General features: G+C 38.6%; 1 protein-coding gene across 2 annotated transcripts in view; it reads right to left on the bottom strand.

Moving 5' to 3' along the window:
• Positions 1 to 17283, bottom strand: part of LOC132142028 (histone deacetylase 5-like) — a 106979-nt gene extending 89696 nt beyond the window's left edge. For both annotated transcript variants that reach the window (XM_059551678.1, XM_059551685.1), the window contains exon 1: positions 17067 to 17283. The gene's annotated coding sequence lies outside the window, so the exon portion shown is untranslated. The remainder of the gene's footprint in view (positions 1 to 17066) is intronic.
• Between the last annotated feature and the right edge of the window lie 656 nt (positions 17284 to 17939).

Genomic DNA, 17939 nt, shown 5'->3' with positions numbered 1-17939 from the left:
TGATATTGTCCTGCAAGTCAGTTCGCAGAGTGATATTGTCCTGCAAGTCAGTTCGCAGAGTGATATTGTCCTGCAAGTCAGTTCGCAGAGTGATATTGTCCTGCAAGTCAGTTCGCAGAGTGATATTGTCCTGCAAGTCAGTTCGCAGAGTGATATTGTCCTGCAAGTCAGTTTACAGAGTGATATTGTCCTGCAAGTCAGTTTGCAGAGTGATATTGTCCTGCAAGTCAGTTCGCAGAGTGATATTGTCCTGCAAGTCAGTTCGCAGAGTGATATTGTCCTGCAAGTCAGTTCGCAGAGTGATATTGTCCTGCAAGTCAGTTCGCAGAGTGATATTGTCCTGCAAGTCAGTTCGCAGAGTGATATTGTCCTGCAAGTCAGTTCGCAGAGTGATATTGTCCTGCAAGTCAGTTTGCAGAGTGATATTGTCCTGCAAGTCAGTTTACAGAGTGATATTGTCCTGCAAGTCAGTTTGCAGAGTGATATTGTCCCGCAAGTCAGTTTACAGAGTGATATTGTCCCGCAAGTCAGTTTGCAGAGTGATATTGTCCTGTAAGTCAGTTTGCAGAGATTCATTGTTTAACAAATATTCTTTCTTGCCCTCTCCTTCTCTATTTTTCATTTCTCGTCTTTGTTTCCTTCCATCTCTTTACCTCCATCTTTCCTCTATCAGTTCCAATGAGATAATTAAGCTGTACATATTACAAATGTGTATGTTGTGCTGCTTTAATATTAATAAAGACAAGACAATGCAGAAAATGGATGTTTTTATGCAGTTTTGTACTAAAATGCAGTTTAAAACAAAGTTGTTTACAATGACTGTCATTTTTACAAATTTATTCTGGCAACCACAGCTGCCAAATTATTTTTGTAAAAACAACAGGATTTTTTTGTATAAACAAACTTAAAAGTCTGTATTTCTTACAGTAAATCCCTGTACATTTGACAGGATTTTTTTTTCAGTGACCTGTAATTTTTACAAAATTATTCTGGCAACCCAGCTGCCAAATTTTTTTTTGTAAAAACGACAGAATTTTTTTTACAGTGTAGTAGAAAATGTTTTTTTCCGTCTATTTGAAAGTTAGGCTAATAAACATGTTGCATTCGGCGGCCTGATTATGTCATTTTTTACGTTACATAGCCTGCCTCCAGTTTTCCTCAACTTGACTAATTAAGAGGCGATACTTGACCGGCATATCATCAAATATGGAAGCAAAATAATGACTTATGTCTTTGAAACAAAAAAGCATGCTGAATAGCACTAACTGAAAAATAATGCATTGAATTAACAGTACTTGCATTTTAATGCCTTGAATTTCCAGGGCTTGCATTGTTAGGTCCTGAAATTTTATATAGTTGTTCATTTAAGCTGTGAATATTTCAATTAAAAATATTTCACACACCTTTTCATAATTAAAAAATCAATAATTCATATTCACGTTCCAGAATTCACTTCCAAAATATTAAATCGGTTAAAAATACGATGTATAATATTCAACAGGCAAATTTCGGTCCATTTTATTTCACTTTCCAAATTCAGTGGTTAAAATTTGGCAGATAATTCGCCCTTTCACATCCGGGAGCTGCAGGAATAGCAGTAGAGCACAGAGGCATAATCTCCAACTGCTGTCAGTTGCTCACCAGCAGGTGGTGCAAGCGGCTGTTATATAAGGCCAAAGCAACAGGTGGATTAAGTAATACAGTTACAAAAACTGATCTGCAGAAATTAAGCAAGCGCTAAGTAGAAGTTTTGATTATCGGGGCATGTGGAAAAGCTGATTGTGCGTATGTTTATTTCAACCTCTTTGCTGTGACCAAGTAAGCAGCATTCAAAAGGAGATTATAATGGTGTTTTACCCAACGCTGAATTACAGAACTAGCATTACATCTAAGGAAGACACATATTGCTTTCGGTTGTTTAGTTTGCCTAACTTTGTGTCATGGCTTGTGCGTCGCTGTGCTGTAATACTGGGGATCCCCTCACGTCACACTCCAGGACTCCCCAATGACGAGTAATGCTTCTCAGTCAAATAATACTGTGATATAAGACCTCAGATCTCAGAATAGATTTTATTGAGGATTATGCAAACTATATACAGGCAAGCAAATGGGATCAAAAAGAATCCAACGCGCTGCATTTTCTTTATAACTGATTTCCATTACCACTGGTCTATAAAGTCGACAGTAACACAAAGATATCAATACCATGATTAGTTTTAACAATATGCAACCAATTTATATTAACATAAAAAATGAGTTAAAAACAATCTAGGTATATTCTGAAAATGTAAACTGAAGAAATTATTGACGTGCTACCGCACCCAAGGGACCGTCTGACAATTCCACTGACTGGGTTAAAAGGTCCAATGTGTTTTAATTAAAATTCTAAATAACACAGTCAAATTCTTAATCTTGTATTTCTCATAGTGATTTTCTACAGGTGAGATTTTGCCAATACCTCCCTTCATATATTTACAGTATACAATCATTTACATATTAAAGATCCCTGGAAAGGGTTTTCATGTTCCAACAGTTGTAGTACATTGCTAGATACAAGACTGACTTACTAGGGATGGGCGTTTTCCACAAATTTCACATTCGAATATTTGAGCTCACAAAAAAAAGAATATTCGAATATTCGTTTATTTAAATTAAGTTTAATGAGTCAGACATTTTTCAGCAACATTTGTTTTCGTCATTTTGAACAAGCTTACACACAATAAGCTTGAACATTACACATCGTGTTTTGTAGCTGAAAACCTTTTACAAATGCGTGCAAACAAATAAAAGTACAGATTAAAAGCAAAAAAAATAATAATAAGTGAACAAAGAAAAAACGTAAAGCAGCCTGCAGCAATTAGGCTATTGTACACTTAACTTTTAAACTGTCAGCAAATCTTTTTTGCTTTTTTTCAATTCTTTCAAATGTTCTTGTTAAGAAATACGGGCATGTAAACATGATTGGGGGAAAGTCGGCTCCTTAGTCTGTTAACAATAAGGCCAGCCGCGGAGAAAACGCGCTCTGACGGCACAGACGTTGGCGGGACTCACAAATAACGGTGTGCTAAGCGAATCAGTTTTGTGAAGCGCTTCGTGTTTTCGTTTCACCACTGAATGGGATCCTCATCTGGTGGAATACATGGAATACATGGCTCCAGCAAGAACTGTTCCCACTCGTCTCGGCTGGACTCTCTGTAATCATCGCTGAAGTACTGGCTCAGCCTTTTCCAGCCTTTTCCTACGAGTTGTTATTGCATCCTCTTCATCGTTGGTGACGGCGGCTGCATCCGCACCACTTGCATCAAGGAAAATGTTCTGATAATGTTCAAATAAAGTTTTTTTTCTTAATTCTCTCATGTTTTCATCGAGAAACCTGAGATGTTTGTGCCGAAGGTCTAGGGCAGACGCGAGAAGAGGAGTTTTCACTGTATTCTCCAAGTTAGCTGTGTTTATTCGTTGCATGAGAGATGCTGCAACAATGTTCTTGAATTCGGTCACTTTCTGTGATTCTCCACGGCATATTTGAAGTACTGTAGAAGACCGCAGTTCTTAGGGGGCGTTCACTTATCGCGTCTTTTGCGCGCTCAAATTCGTTATTTCCAATGTGGGCGCGCGGTATGCGCGCTCATAATGGAAGCGACGCGGTCGCGATGCGCACGCGGTGCGACGCGCCCGTTTTTTCCAGGCGCGTCCGAACAGCATCGAGTTAAAAACATCTCAACTTTCAGAATGCCGCAAGCGCACCGCGGGTCATGTGACAAGAACTAAACATTCAGCTTAATCCTTTCCCGTAACAACGTTGAAAGCTCAGCCAAGATGAAGGAACTGCTGATCATAGCTGTATATGGATTGCCATTTTTAAATAAATTTAGTAGCAGAGCTACTGAAAGCGATTTTTTTTGTGCTGCAAATCCATTTATCCTTTGCTGAAATTTCCGCGTCTTCATGGAGAGAGCACGTCATTGTTGCTTAGCCTCAGGAGCGCTTCTGCCCGAGCACTTTGGAAAAAAGGAGAAAGCGGCGCACATAGCCTTTTCCACGCGTTATTAGGCGCGATATGTGAATGGCGCCTTATTCATTCATTAATTATTTTTTAAATAAATTAAATAAATTATTTTATATATATAACATGCACTTTTTCTTGTTCCGTAACTTGCGTTCATATCCTCATCTGTCTGTATATAGTTTGCATCATCAGTAAGATGCGAGTTTGTTTTTAAATCGCTGTCACTGTTAGTGCGCTGAGCCACGTGTTTTCTTTTCTTTAACAGATTTCTGAGGGAAACCACGTGAAACCTTGAGCGTCCGTTCATATTTTACATCTGCTTAACTGTCTATATAGTTTGAATAATCATCAATAAAATCTATTCTGAGATCTGAGGTCTTATATCACAGTATTATTTGACTGAGAAGCATTACTCGTCATTGGGGAGTCCTGGAGTGTGACGTGAGGGGATCCCCAGTATTACAGCACAGCGACTCACAAGCCATGACACAAAGTTAGGCAAACTAAACAACCGAAAGCAATATGTGTCTTCCTTAGATGTAATGTTAGTTCTGTAATTCAGCGTTGGGTAAAACACCATAATAATCTCCTTTGAATGCTGCTTACTTGGTAACAGAAAAGAGGTTGAAATAAACATACGCACAATCAGCTTTTCCACATGCCCCGATAATCAAAACTTCTACTTAGCGCTTGCTTAATTTCTGCAGATCAGTTTTTGTAACTGTATTACTTAATCCACCTGTTGCTTTGGCCTTATATCAGTCCCTCCAGAAACTCGCGATGTTGCGATCGCGCCAATTCACGCAAATTCAGCCAATCCACGCGATTTATTTGCGGCCTTGCAATTTCATCCAATCACCGCGACTTTACCGCAAATTCAACCAATCAGTTTGGTCCGTCACTGCACGCGGCATTATTTTCACACAGAAGGACTTCCTTATCAGAGAAAGCAGGCATGAGCGCGAATACATCACACTTACCTACAAATATCACTGCGAAAGACCGTGCAAAGCAATTCCCTAATGTTCTCCATGAAAGTGGAGGGAAACTATTTTGCACTGTGTGCAACATTGTCGTGGAACACAAAAGAAAATCCTCGCTTGACCGACACTTCTCTACAGCAAAACATGCCAGAAGGATGTCCGTGCAAGAGCCTACACGGCAAGTGACTATCACCGAAGCTGTTGCTCGCAAATCCATCGCAAGCAGCGAAAGGAACAAGGTAAACAACAAAACTTCATAACGTTTGTAAAACTAGGTCTGTGGTGGTTTGCTTTTGTCAGTTGTCAGGCAGGCCTTGCGTGGGCACAGGTGATACTGCTAGCGAGTTTGAGAGGGGCAGTTAAAACTATTTTTCATGCTTTCACACGGTAGTTTCATCAGTCATTTATCCAGTGTTTCCCCTACATAGACTTTGCTGCGGCAACAAAATGCTAAAAGTCTAAATATTTTACGGGGACAACATGATTTTTTTCTTAATTCACCCTTTGCAGGGAGCTTGATTGACAGGCGATCTAACCAATCATAAACCGCCATCCGCCATTTTGTCCGACAAAGCAGTCAGGAGATATAGCAGATTACATTGGAGGATTTGAACTTGAAAAACGGAATGTACTGATGCCTTTCCACGGTTTAAAACAACATTCCTTATGTTCATTCATGTTTATTTGATGCTATAATAATAAATGAACTAGAAGGAAGAGATGATCGGTTCACGAGCAGCTTTAACTGATGCTCTACAGTGATCTGTCAGACACATTTAAGAGCCACAAAATGGTATTTATATGTTTATAAATATGAATGAATGAATTATAATTGGTATTTGGTGTTTAAATTTCTTTTAAAAAATGACCAAATTTGAAAGGTGAGACTTTAATATGTTTAATATTAAAAGTAACCGAAAAGTAACCTGCTCTGTCCTGTTCGTCAGTGTGTTGTCAGTCTTTTCTCTGCTCCGCAATGTATTTTTCACTGCGTGAGAACATGGTGTGGCATGAGAGCAGCGTAGCTTGTCGGACATAGCATAAAAAATCATAACATGTTTGTGAAATCACAAGGTAATGCAATGCTGTTGAGAAAAATCTGTCTAAAAAAATCGCAACTTTTCCCGCAACTTTTTGAAAAAGCTGCCGCAAAATCTGGCATTTTAGGCCGCAACAATCACAAAAAAATCCCGCGAAATCCTGGAGGGACTGTTATATAACAGCCGCTTGCACCACCTGCTGGTGAGCAACTCACAGCAGTTGGAGATTATGCCTCTGTGCTCTACTGCTATTCCTGCAGCTCCCGGATGTGAAAGGGCGAATTATCTGCTGAATTTTAACCACTGAATTTGTGGAAGCGAATTTAGAAAGTGAAATAAAATGGACCGAAATTTGCCTGTTGAATATTATACATCGTATTTTTTAACCGATTTAATATTTTGGAAGTGAATTCTGGAACGTGAATATGAATTATTGATTTTTTAATTATGAAAAAGTGTGTGAAATATTTTTTTTTTTTTAATTGAAATATTCACAGCTTAAACGAACAACTATATTACATTTCAGGACCTAAAGATGCATGCCCTGGAAATACAAGGCATTAAAATGCAAGTAATGTTAATTCAATGCATTATTTTTTCAGATAGTGCTATTCGGCATGCTTTTTTGTTTCAAAGACATGTGTCATTATTTTACTTCCATAATCAAAATGTGCGGAAAACGAAACCTCTGCCGGTCACCATTTTTTTCTAGCGGAAACTCTGATATATATATATATATATATATATATATAGACACAGTCATGGCCAAAAATATCTGCACCCTTGGTAAATACGATCAAAGAAGGCTGTGAAAATTCATCTGCATTGTTAATCCTTTTGATCTTTTATTTCACAAAAATGTATCCTTTCATTGCATAATAAGAATTTAAAATGGGGGGAATATCACTATGAAATAAATGTTTTTTTCTCTAATGCACACTGGCCACAATTAACGGCACCCTTTTATTCAATACTTTTTGAAACCTCCATTTGTCAGTTTAACAGGTCTAAATTTTCTCCTATGATGCCTGATGAGGTTAGAGAACACCGCACAAGAGTTCAGAGACAATTCCTTCATCCAGAATCACTCCAGCAGCTCCATGTTGGTGCTTCTTCTCTTCAGTTCACCACACTCATTTTTGTAGAGTTCAGGTCAGAGGACTGGAATGGCCATAGCAGAAGCTTGGTTTTGTGTTTAGTGACCCATTTCTGTGTTGTTTTTGAGGTTCGTGTTTGAATTATTGTACGTTTGCAAGATCCAAACATGGCCCATTATATGATTTCTAAAATAGTCACTTACTGATTTTTTATCTGTTGGTATTTGATAGAATCCATGATACCATGTATCTGAACAAGATGTCCAGGACCTCCAGCAGAAATATAGGCCAGCAACATCAAAAATACAGCAGTATATTTCATTGTACACATCTCTGTGTTCACCAAGCCCATTTTGAGTGTTTGCTGCTAAAAAAAAAAAAAAATTTCATCTCACCATAGAAGCCAGTCTCATTTGAAGTTCCAGTCGTGTCTGATAACTGAATATGCTTTAGTTTGTTTTTGAATGAGCTAGGAGAATTTTTCTTGAAACCCTCGCAAACAACATTTGGTGATGTAGGTTCTGTTTGACAATTTTTTTAAAGGTTTTCTGAACCAGGGACCCAACTATTTTCTGCAATTCTCCAGCTGTGGTCCTTGGAGAGTCTTTAGCCACTCAAACTCTCCTTCTCACCGCACATTAGGACGATATAGACACACATCCTCTTCCAGGCAGATTCATAACATTTTCTGTTGATTGGAAATTCTTAATTATTGCCCAGATGGTGGAAATGGGAATTTGCATTGCTCTAGCTCTTTTCTTAAAGCCACTTCACTAATTTGTGAAGCTCAATTATCTTTTGCTGCACATCAGAAATATATACTTTGGTTTTTCTCATTGTGATGGATGATTAAGAGAATTTGGGCTTTGTTTTCCCTCCTCTTTATATTTCTGTGAAACAGGAAGCCATGGCTGGATAATTTAATGTTTATAATCACGCTGGAGTGCTAAAAATTGTGAATATGAATGGGAATATACTTCAGAGATATTTTACTCATAAGAATTTCTAGGGGTGCCAATAATTGTGTCCATCGAGTATTTGAGAGAAACCTTAATTTCATAATGATATTTCCCCCATTTTAAATTCTTATTATCCAATGAAAGGATACATTTTTGTGCATTTTTTTAATAAAAGATCAAAAGGATTAATAATGCAGATTAATTTTCACAGCCTTCTTTGATCATATTTACCAAGAGTGACCCACAGTATATCACAATTTCCCTCCCTTTCAACATGCTCAGGGAACTACACTGCGACCAAAATGGTCACATATGCAAACTATTGAAATTACATTGCGACCTTAATTTTTATGAGGTCGCAAATGTATCACAGATTTTTTTTGTACCTACCTTATGTTTTAGGCAATATGCTATGATTTACTATGAGCATTTCTTAAAACAGAAATGTATATTTTAAAATTACGTTTTATAACGTGTTCTGAGCATTCAACACATCAGGTTGGCTTCAGCCCTGCGATGCAGTAAAGCTCGACTTAGTAACTGGTTACTCGCGCGCTGTGATCGGTGCGCACGAGTGAGCCGCAACTCACGAATAGCAACACTGAACCGAGCTCTCCTTCTGGACATTAGCGTCCTCCTGCACCTGAACGAACAAATACAAAATCGCAGTTTAAACAAACAGAAAAAAAAAGAGCGAAAAGTGAAAGAGCTCAATTCAGCACACGGTGTTCAGGGCGCACGCAGAGACGCTTCTCAAAGTCTTCTTGCTTTTGTACCGACAAATACATACTAAATATGTCAAAATACCTGTCTTGGAAAGTGTGTTCAAAAAGTCTGTGGTTATGTCTTAAGTGAAAGTAAAGAGTTGGAGAGAAATCGGATGTGTATCATTATAATGGATGCATTGTCTCTTAAAGTGACCGCACCTAATATAAAGACAACGACAGCAGAGCTAGTAATGTTAATCCAAGAAAATAAAAGTAAATCACTCACTGCTCTTGATTGAATTACTTTGTAGTTTTAACAAGAATTTATCCACAGTCAAACTAGAAATCAGTTATAATTGATTATATTGTTTTACTAGTGGGCGCAGGACACTTGTTCATTTATGTAAGTGAGTATAGCAAAATACAGCGAACTGTGAAACATTATACCCAAAAATTCTTCATACTGTAGACTACCAGTGAAATTGATTTTTTTTAAAAATTAGGGACCTGACCATGTTTTGCTTAAGTGTTTCTTTAATTGCTAATGCAACCTTTTCATATCTTTCTATCAAAGTTATCTGACATTATCAAGATGAATTTGTTCTGACACAGTTTAACTCTTGTTTTTGTTATATTTTATTACCAATTTCTAAACTATAACAAATAAACTGTGACAATGTGGGAAATGTTGAAGGTGTCTGAATACATTTTGGTTTGACTGTATTTTATTTTACAGTGAAGACTATGCAGTGCTATTTTAAATTAGTTTCTGGACACCTACAAACTTAAAAAAAACAGTAAACATTGTGTAAATAGCACAAATAAATAAATAGAACGAACATACAGTAAATATTAAACAATTTCAGAAAGGGCCCACTGTACAACCTGCACCAGGGCAGGGCCCCTCTAACCCCAGCTACGGCCCTGGGTTAAGATACCAAGACAGAGCAATGCACTGTGTGTACTGTGAGAAATAAAAAAAAAGAAGGCTTGTGGTTTAAAAGATGGCAAGTAAAATTAAAAGCACATCTGAATGCAATACAGTTTCATTATTATCCAGAGCGGCTTACTATAAAAAATTTGTGCGACCAAATCATGTTTTGCGCCAGTAACTGAAAAAGTTAGTCGCGCAAGTGCCACCAATGGAAAAGGTTAGTGTAGTTCCCTGATGCTGCATCTCTCTAACACTCTTGCTTTTGTTTCAATCATGATCCAGTAGTGCTGCTGTGATTCATTGCAATGTATCGTATCATAATGTAGTTACCACTATTGTGCCATTAAGGGTCAAGGTATAGCCTACTAACAGCTATTTCAAGCGAAATCTCTGAAACACATTTGAAACACACCTTTGATGTAGTCACTATTACTCACCACTTACATGGCACTTTACTCAGTTATTTTTGAACCTGTAATGTCCAGAGCAATCAGAAAAATCACCACTCAAATGCATCAATGCATCTCGTGGAGAGGAGAGTGAATTTCTCAAAATGAATCTGGCTTTATGCCCGCCAAAACTGGCAATAATGCTCGTGATATACCGTAGCCATCTCACAGTAAATTCAAGCAAAAACCTTGAATAAGAGACCCATAACATATATAAACCCAGAAAACTGCCAGATCTCTGTTGGGATATTCTGTCTGTTCTTTTCAATAACCTGCTGAAATATAAACCAGTATAAATGTCTAAAATAAGCTGGATGACACAGTTTGCCAAAAGACCGCTATTCCCCACTCAATACTTCACTACATTTTGACAAAGAATGATAGTCAGACTTGAACAGAGCTCTGTTGAGCAACACCACACAATCCAGAGCATTACTAAGAATTACTGTGAAGTTCAAACCAGACGTCAGAGAATCCAACAGGACCGCTCACAGACAAATACACACAAAAGATATGAGTGCATACACAGAGGTCTGGAGGGAGGCTGAACTGTGTGTGTGTGCGTGTGTGTGTGTTGAAGGGTTAGTTCACTCAAAAACTAAAATTGTCATTAATTACTCACCCTCGTGTCGTTCCAAACCCATAAGACCTTTGTTCATATACACAAATTAAAATATTTTTGATGAAATCCAAGAGCTTTTTCAGACCCTGCATAGACAGCAACACAACTGACACATTCAGGGCCCAGAAAGGTAGCAAAGACATCATTAAATAGCTCATGTGACATCAGTGCTTCAACCATAACATAGAACATATTTTGTGCACAAAGAAAAGAAAAACAATGACTTTATACAACGATTTCATCTTCCGAGTCAGTCTCCGCTGGATTTCATGAAAAATATCTTAATTTGTGTTCTGAAGATGATCAAAGGTCTTACGGGTTTGGATCGACATGAGGGTGAGGAATTAATGACAGAATTCAGTCATCTTCTAAATTTAAAGGGGTCTTATTATGCTTTTTAAATTTTTGAATTTTAGTCAGTGTGTAGTGTGTATGTTTGGGCATAAAAAACTAATCTCAAAGTCCACTCCAAAGGGAGATATTTCTTAAAAAAAAAAACTTACCCTTTTCAAGAACTACTACAAACGGCTCGTTTGGACTACAGTGGCCAATTAGAATATTATTAAAAATGCCACCTGGGAAAAACTGGACAATGGTATAAATAAATTCAACTGTATAACAGTTTTACTACAATTCATGTTAGTATGACAGAATTAAATAACAAAAATAATACAGATGCATTTATCTGTAAATAGTAAATGCAGTTATTTTTAAGCGGTTGTTGACATCCTAAAAGGTGATTTAGCCAAAACAAAAACCAACAACAATAACGTTACCACTGTAATATGTCTTGCGTTAATCTTGCGTGCAAAGGTTCTGCACAACCCTCTTGTTCAATATTTTCTGGGTCTTAATCCGGTTCAAATTGAAATGTTAATATTGACGCCATCCTTAACTATACCAGAGCAGACAGAGGAACTTGCTGCTTTGGCAAGCGGCAGGGCAGTACTGAAACATTATCTAAGCTGTTCGCCAATCACGACGCACTGGGACAGCTAACCAATCACAACACATTTAGTTTTTCGGAAAGCAGGCTTTCATCAAACCCGGAACTAATCGAGCCATTTGTGCCAGGATGGGAGAAAGGTATTGTAATAATGTAAATTATGTAATTATGCATTCTTCGAACCACCAAGGATGCAAGCATGCTCTAGTTCACCCCCAAAACAAATTCAAGACACTGTAAAAGAGCATAATAGAATCTACAAGCATAGTTATTCAGTTGTGTTTTTTTTTTAAATAACCTGTGACCTTAGATGTTCTGTTGTTCTATCTAGTGCAAGAATGGATCTTATATAAATCCTCCCCCCCCCCCCCAAGAAACGTGTCTGTGGCGAGTGGGGCGGGGCCGAGGGACGTGGGAACAAGGAGGGAGGCCGGCAATGATTGGGCAAATCAGGGACACCTGCGACCCACTGCCGGTCTCGAGTCCCACGTAGGAGATGGAAGGATATAAAACTGGAGCGACGACAGTGAAGGACGAGAGAGGCCCAGGCCTGGGCTTTTAGTTGTGTTTTGGTTTTTATTTGAGTTTTGTGTTTGTGTTTATTTTTGTAATTAAAATGTTTTTTGATTGTCCGCCGGTTCCCGCCTCCTTCTTCCGGATGAATATGAAGGTTTAAATCATTACAGTGGTGCCGAAACCCGGGAGGAAGTAGGACCGTCGGCCCCGCCCAAATCGCCACAGTGTTCATAAAATAGGTTAAATATAATAGTGCATCCTTAAGACCTTAAATGAGTTTTATAAATATACTTAATATTACTATAGTCTAGGTTGGATGCAAACTAGAGAAACTGGATGCAAAGAAGAAGAAAAATGGCCCTAACCATAAGAGTTTAAACACTCAACAGCCTGCTGAAATCCTGACAGGGAGTTGTTGGACACCTCGGAGCGGCCAGGATCAGGAAAGAGGGTACAGGTCATCCATGTGGCATAACCACGGCAACATCTGTTTTCGACACATCAAAATGTTTTCGGATTTCCACACTCACCTCCTGGCCCAGCGGAGTTAGAGTTAAGCGGCTGAAGGAGCTGGTGTGGCTGTGGGTGGTGCAGAGCTTCGGATCTTTTCTCCATCATCCTACACCCAGAGACTATTCATTATAGGACTCACCTTGCCCTTCATATAGAACGGCAAACAGCCCAGCATTCTGCGTTCCATTCTGACAACTGACATCATAAAGATGAGGGTGTGAACATGGACGTGTAGGTGAGGAACAAGACAACCAAAGATGTGGAACAAGTTTTTACCATATACACACACACACCTGAAATAACTACTGTAGTCCAGTGCAAAAATGCACCTTTAAATGTTTCAGTTGCCTTTTATTTAGCCATTTTGAAAACAGAAAGCACTCATGAGTATCTATGCCATAATAAAGTACAATTACCTTAGATTTACTTCAAGCAATGTGTAACTCAGCTTCTCTGGAAGAGAGGATCAAAGTCCAAGTGCCTGTCAGACCAGAGTGAGCCAATCAAAACAAACCACAGAACAAACAGACACAACTATGCATACTTCAAGATGAGAGCAAATGCAACCGAATCAAACTTCCAAAATATCACAGTTATGCAACTTCTTAATGCAACTGCGGGTCACCTAGTGCAAATATTTATCGACTGCCTAATCACATTAGTTGGTCGGGACAATGTGAATTTTCTTGCTTCTATCTAATCCGATACGCAATTTTACTCACCCTCAGACCATCCAAGATATAAAGGAGTTCGGTTTTCATCTAAACAGATTTGGAAAACAGAACAGAACAGAAACCACTCTGTTCTCCATTTCTGCTCTCCTCACAGTGAAAATTTGCTTAAAATGTATTCATCGTCAGGCCATCTAAGATTGGGTTGTTTCTACATCTGAAGAGATTCTGAGGGATTCAGCATTACATCACTTGCTCAACAGTGGATCCTCTGCAGTGAATGGGTGCCGTCACAATGAGACTTCAAACAGCTGATAAAAACCTCAAAAAAATCCACAAGCAATCCACGCCACGCCACTCCAGTCCATCAATAAACATCTTCAGAAGTGAAAGGTGTCTTGTTTGTAAAAAAAAATTAATCCATATATGGATTCTGGCCAAAATATGAGTCCACAATCCAAAATAACTCTTCCTCCAGTGAAAAAGTCAATCCCCATCTCTCACATCAAAACCCACTAACATATCTGTTTTGGATGAAGCATTATAATCAATATAGGAAATTGCATTTTAGCCTATTTTAACAGTATTTTAACAGATTTAAGTTAAAAACCTCTTGATGGATTTATTTATTACAGATATACAGCTTGTGGATTTTTGTGAGGTTTTTATCAGCTGTTTGAAGTCTCATTGTGACGGCACCCATTCACTGCAGAGGATCCACTGTTGAGCAAGTGATGTAATGCTGAATCCCTCAGAATGTGATCAGATTAGGGCTGTCACTTTTGTGAAAAAAGCATTTTCGATTTTAAAGCCATAAGTGCTCATTGAATCGATTGTAAAATCGATTTTTCATGTCTAAAAAAAAGACGTTTCCTTCTTCAACGCCAAATATCGGACGAACGTAAAGAGAGCGCTGGAAACGCACAAGTCAGCAATATTTCTTATTTATTGGCATTAGAGCTGTAATCGGGCCTTAAAAGTTAGGCCCCACAGGACCCGAGCCCGACAGGTTTCGGCCCGAGCCCGACGAGTACATTTTGATTGACAGCTTTTTAAAAGCCCGAACCCGTTTACACCCCAACATTCACATGTGCGCACACACACAGCTCTTTTGCCTTTTGTCAAGAATGAGTCATTTATACATGTTTTAACATAATTTATTCATAACTAACGTAGACTAGGCCACCTGGAAGTTGGAATAAAGAAATAAAATAAGTCCTCTGTAACAACGTATTTTCGCCAGAGGGAAGCCTCCGTTGCACCTACTCAGCATCCATTACACATCTTTCTCGCACTAATCGAAACACATCACATGACCGCTCATTTACCTCGCAAACCGGAGCGCAAGCCCGAGCCCGTGTAAGATGATATAAATTAAGCCCGAACCCGACCGAACTCGACGGGCAAAATTCGAAAAAAAATAAATGCAGAGGGGACTGCTGCCATAACATAAATGAAAAACATCACTGCAGGCTTCAACCCGGCTGCATTTATGATTTAGGCAATTCAAGGCAATTAGGCTGCGCAAGGTGGGGGTATTACTGCCAATCTTTCACCACAAAAGCGGGTCGCTGTCAGCTGGCAATGGTGACTCCTTTTTCATAACTCAGCATCTCCTGTAAGAGGTTGCTTTCGACGTCACTGGGTCTTATAGGCGCGTTAAATTGCTGGTATTTTCTATCTAGCTTTTGCAATGCCTACTGCACTTTCTGAATTCTTTATTTTCTTTTTCTGCTTGTTTGTGAGTTTTGTTACATCTATATTTTTTAATGGTTTAATTCTTTTAAAATTAATAGTTTGGTCTAAATCGATTCCCTATTTTCATTTTTGAAACTTTTTTTTGTTGGTCCGATCGATTGTGCAATCGATTTTCGAACGAAAAGTGACAGCTATAGATCAGATGTAGAAAGAAATTTCCTTTTTGGGTGAACTATTCCTCGAATATCCACAGCTTAGGTTTACATTCACATTAAAGAAGCACAGTCCAAGAGTCAAATATGAAATCCAGCTGATTTGCACAACAAATCAATCCTGATGATATAACCATTTCATAATTTTCTAAATCTAAACAGGCCCATCAGTGCACCAATCAATCCCTAGACCTATTGTGTCGCCAATACTAAAACCAGATTTTTTTTTAAGGAACACTTTTTTTGTTTGTTTTTTTTGTCAACAACAGATGGTGGTCCTCCACAGATCCATAAGCAGTGAAGAGGGTGTAGTTTCCTGGAAATAACGAATGGCGTCAACTCACTAGTAAACGTGACTAAGGCAGATTGCACTTGTGTCCTTGAGCATTGTCATTTTCACCATCAGCCGACCCCTCTCACATCCTAGAGCAAACACAGGGTTTTAAGCTATTTTAATGGTTTTTCTAAACCACCCATTAAGTCAATAATCTTCTAAATGCATGTCACTACTTGAGATCCTCTGAATACAGACGCACTAAAATGAAGTGCCACCAAAGGTGTATGATGATGCTGTTCAACTAGCCCAATTACTGTTACATAATTGAACCTGATCTGGCAATACTAACCTACAATGAAGTGTTATTTATTACACCCATCTGAACTCACAGTCACAACATAATAATGCTCCAATAGCATCATCTTCCATTCACACAAATCTTGACGAATGAGCCACATCCTGCTTTAGCCGAGAGAAAAATGTCAATCTCAGTGCATGAGTGATACACCAGACTATTCCTGGGACTGCTGAAGTCATGACTCAATGTGATGAGTTAATCAGGAGGGAAAAAAACTGAGAAATGATTTGATTGCTCCAAGTCCTCAGTCAACCTACTAGACAAGAGAAGTAAAATGCTTAAATATACTACTGCATCCAGATAGATAGATAGATAGACTAATTAATTTTAATAAAACAACCTATTATGCCAAAGTACATAATAACCCTTTTATACCAAAGTACATAATGTTCTCTCTGATAAAAAAAAAATAAAAAATAAATATATACTTGCGTTAAAGTTTGTCAAAGAAAGATTTCAGCATTTTACCTACAATCATCATCTAGAAGGTATGCTGCAACCAAGACACACAAAAATATAAATGAATCTTTCATTTATTTTCTGAGCACTGTAAGTGACCATGGCCTGGCTGTAAAACCAAATGACAATCTCACTCGCGCGATATTCTGATTATTTTTCATTTATAGTTGCGCAATGAAAGAAGATCATAATGAATATGATCCAATCGCTTCTTTTCCAGCTCCAGAAACACAACATCTGCGCTAGACTGGAGTTCAACCAGATCAACCTTTAAATGACTGTCCAAAACAATCAGATAAGATACCGGGAGGCTGATGGTCATGAAAACATTAAACTCATACCGTCAGGCGATTCCCTCGGGGAAACAAATGGCGATAGTTTTGCACTAACGCCAGGCACTCGGACTAAATCTGACAAACTCTTGATGTTTGTCTATCCAGGCTGCGAAAACGCCAGTGTGCAAGAGGTGTAAAGCTGTCTAAATGCGCTACAAAATCATTCCGCTGTCAACCTACCGTGTTTCCCTGCGGGTGAGACCGCTGGGTGTCAAGCCCAGGAGGGGAAAGACAGAATATTAACCATCACTATCAGACGATATCAGTGTTTCTTTCTACTTTACCTGATACTTGTTGTCGTTCCGACGCGCCGTCACGGTCCGTTTTATTTCAGCGCCTGTTTACCACTTTATCACTTTTGCAAAGCTATTTTCTTCCTCTGTTCATGAAAAGTAAAATTTTTCCTGCCTCAACTCTCTTTCCTCCATATTTGCAGCTTCTCCACCAACAACAACATTAATGACGTGCGCTCGAAGGTCACGTGACCACGGCTGTGGGTTCTAAAAATAGCGCGCGACACGACAGATTACAACCCACAGAGCGGGTCTCGTGGGTCTCAAAGATGCCGAGCTGGAGACAGCTGTTAATAATGAGTATGTCTTTCGAGTGTCTGAGGTTGCTACATAGAATGGCTGCAGTTTACCGGGAGTTTTTTTTTTTTCTTTTCTACATGTATTTTTGAACAGGAACTAAACTGGTTTTAGGGAAGAGGGCGCCCCTCTCGGTAGGCTGTGGAGGAGTGTCACATGCGTGGGGAGAAAGTAGTGGGCGAGAGAGGATGCGTGTGCCTGTTTCACTTATAACATTTTCTTAAAGGTGCTGTGTGCAATTTTTTTAGCCGTTTTCACGGACTTATGCCAGACTTAGTCATGTTGTTAAAGGTTTTGTCATTTTTCACTAATTGAAGTCGTACACATCACTTCTGAGTAATATGATTCAACTATGGCAGACATTAGCTGAAGACAGTCCTCTAGAAAAACTGAATGGTTGATAAAAAAAGTGGGCTGCTCTCTTCACTCTTCCATATTCCACTATTATCTTATAAAGAAAATATTTATGTAATTTTTGAGAAATTATAGAACAAACTATAAAACCATTTGACTAGCTAACTCCTGATGAGTCATAGTTTAAAGGGATAGTTCACCCAAAAATTAAAA

Source organism: Carassius carassius, chromosome 1 (assembly GCF_963082965.1).
Source record: "Carassius carassius chromosome 1, fCarCar2.1, whole genome shotgun sequence".
Lineage (NCBI taxonomy): Eukaryota > Metazoa > Chordata > Actinopteri > Cypriniformes > Cyprinidae > Carassius > Carassius carassius.
Note: the sequence above shows the minus strand (reverse complement) of the source record. Positions and strands in the feature narration are given on the sequence as shown.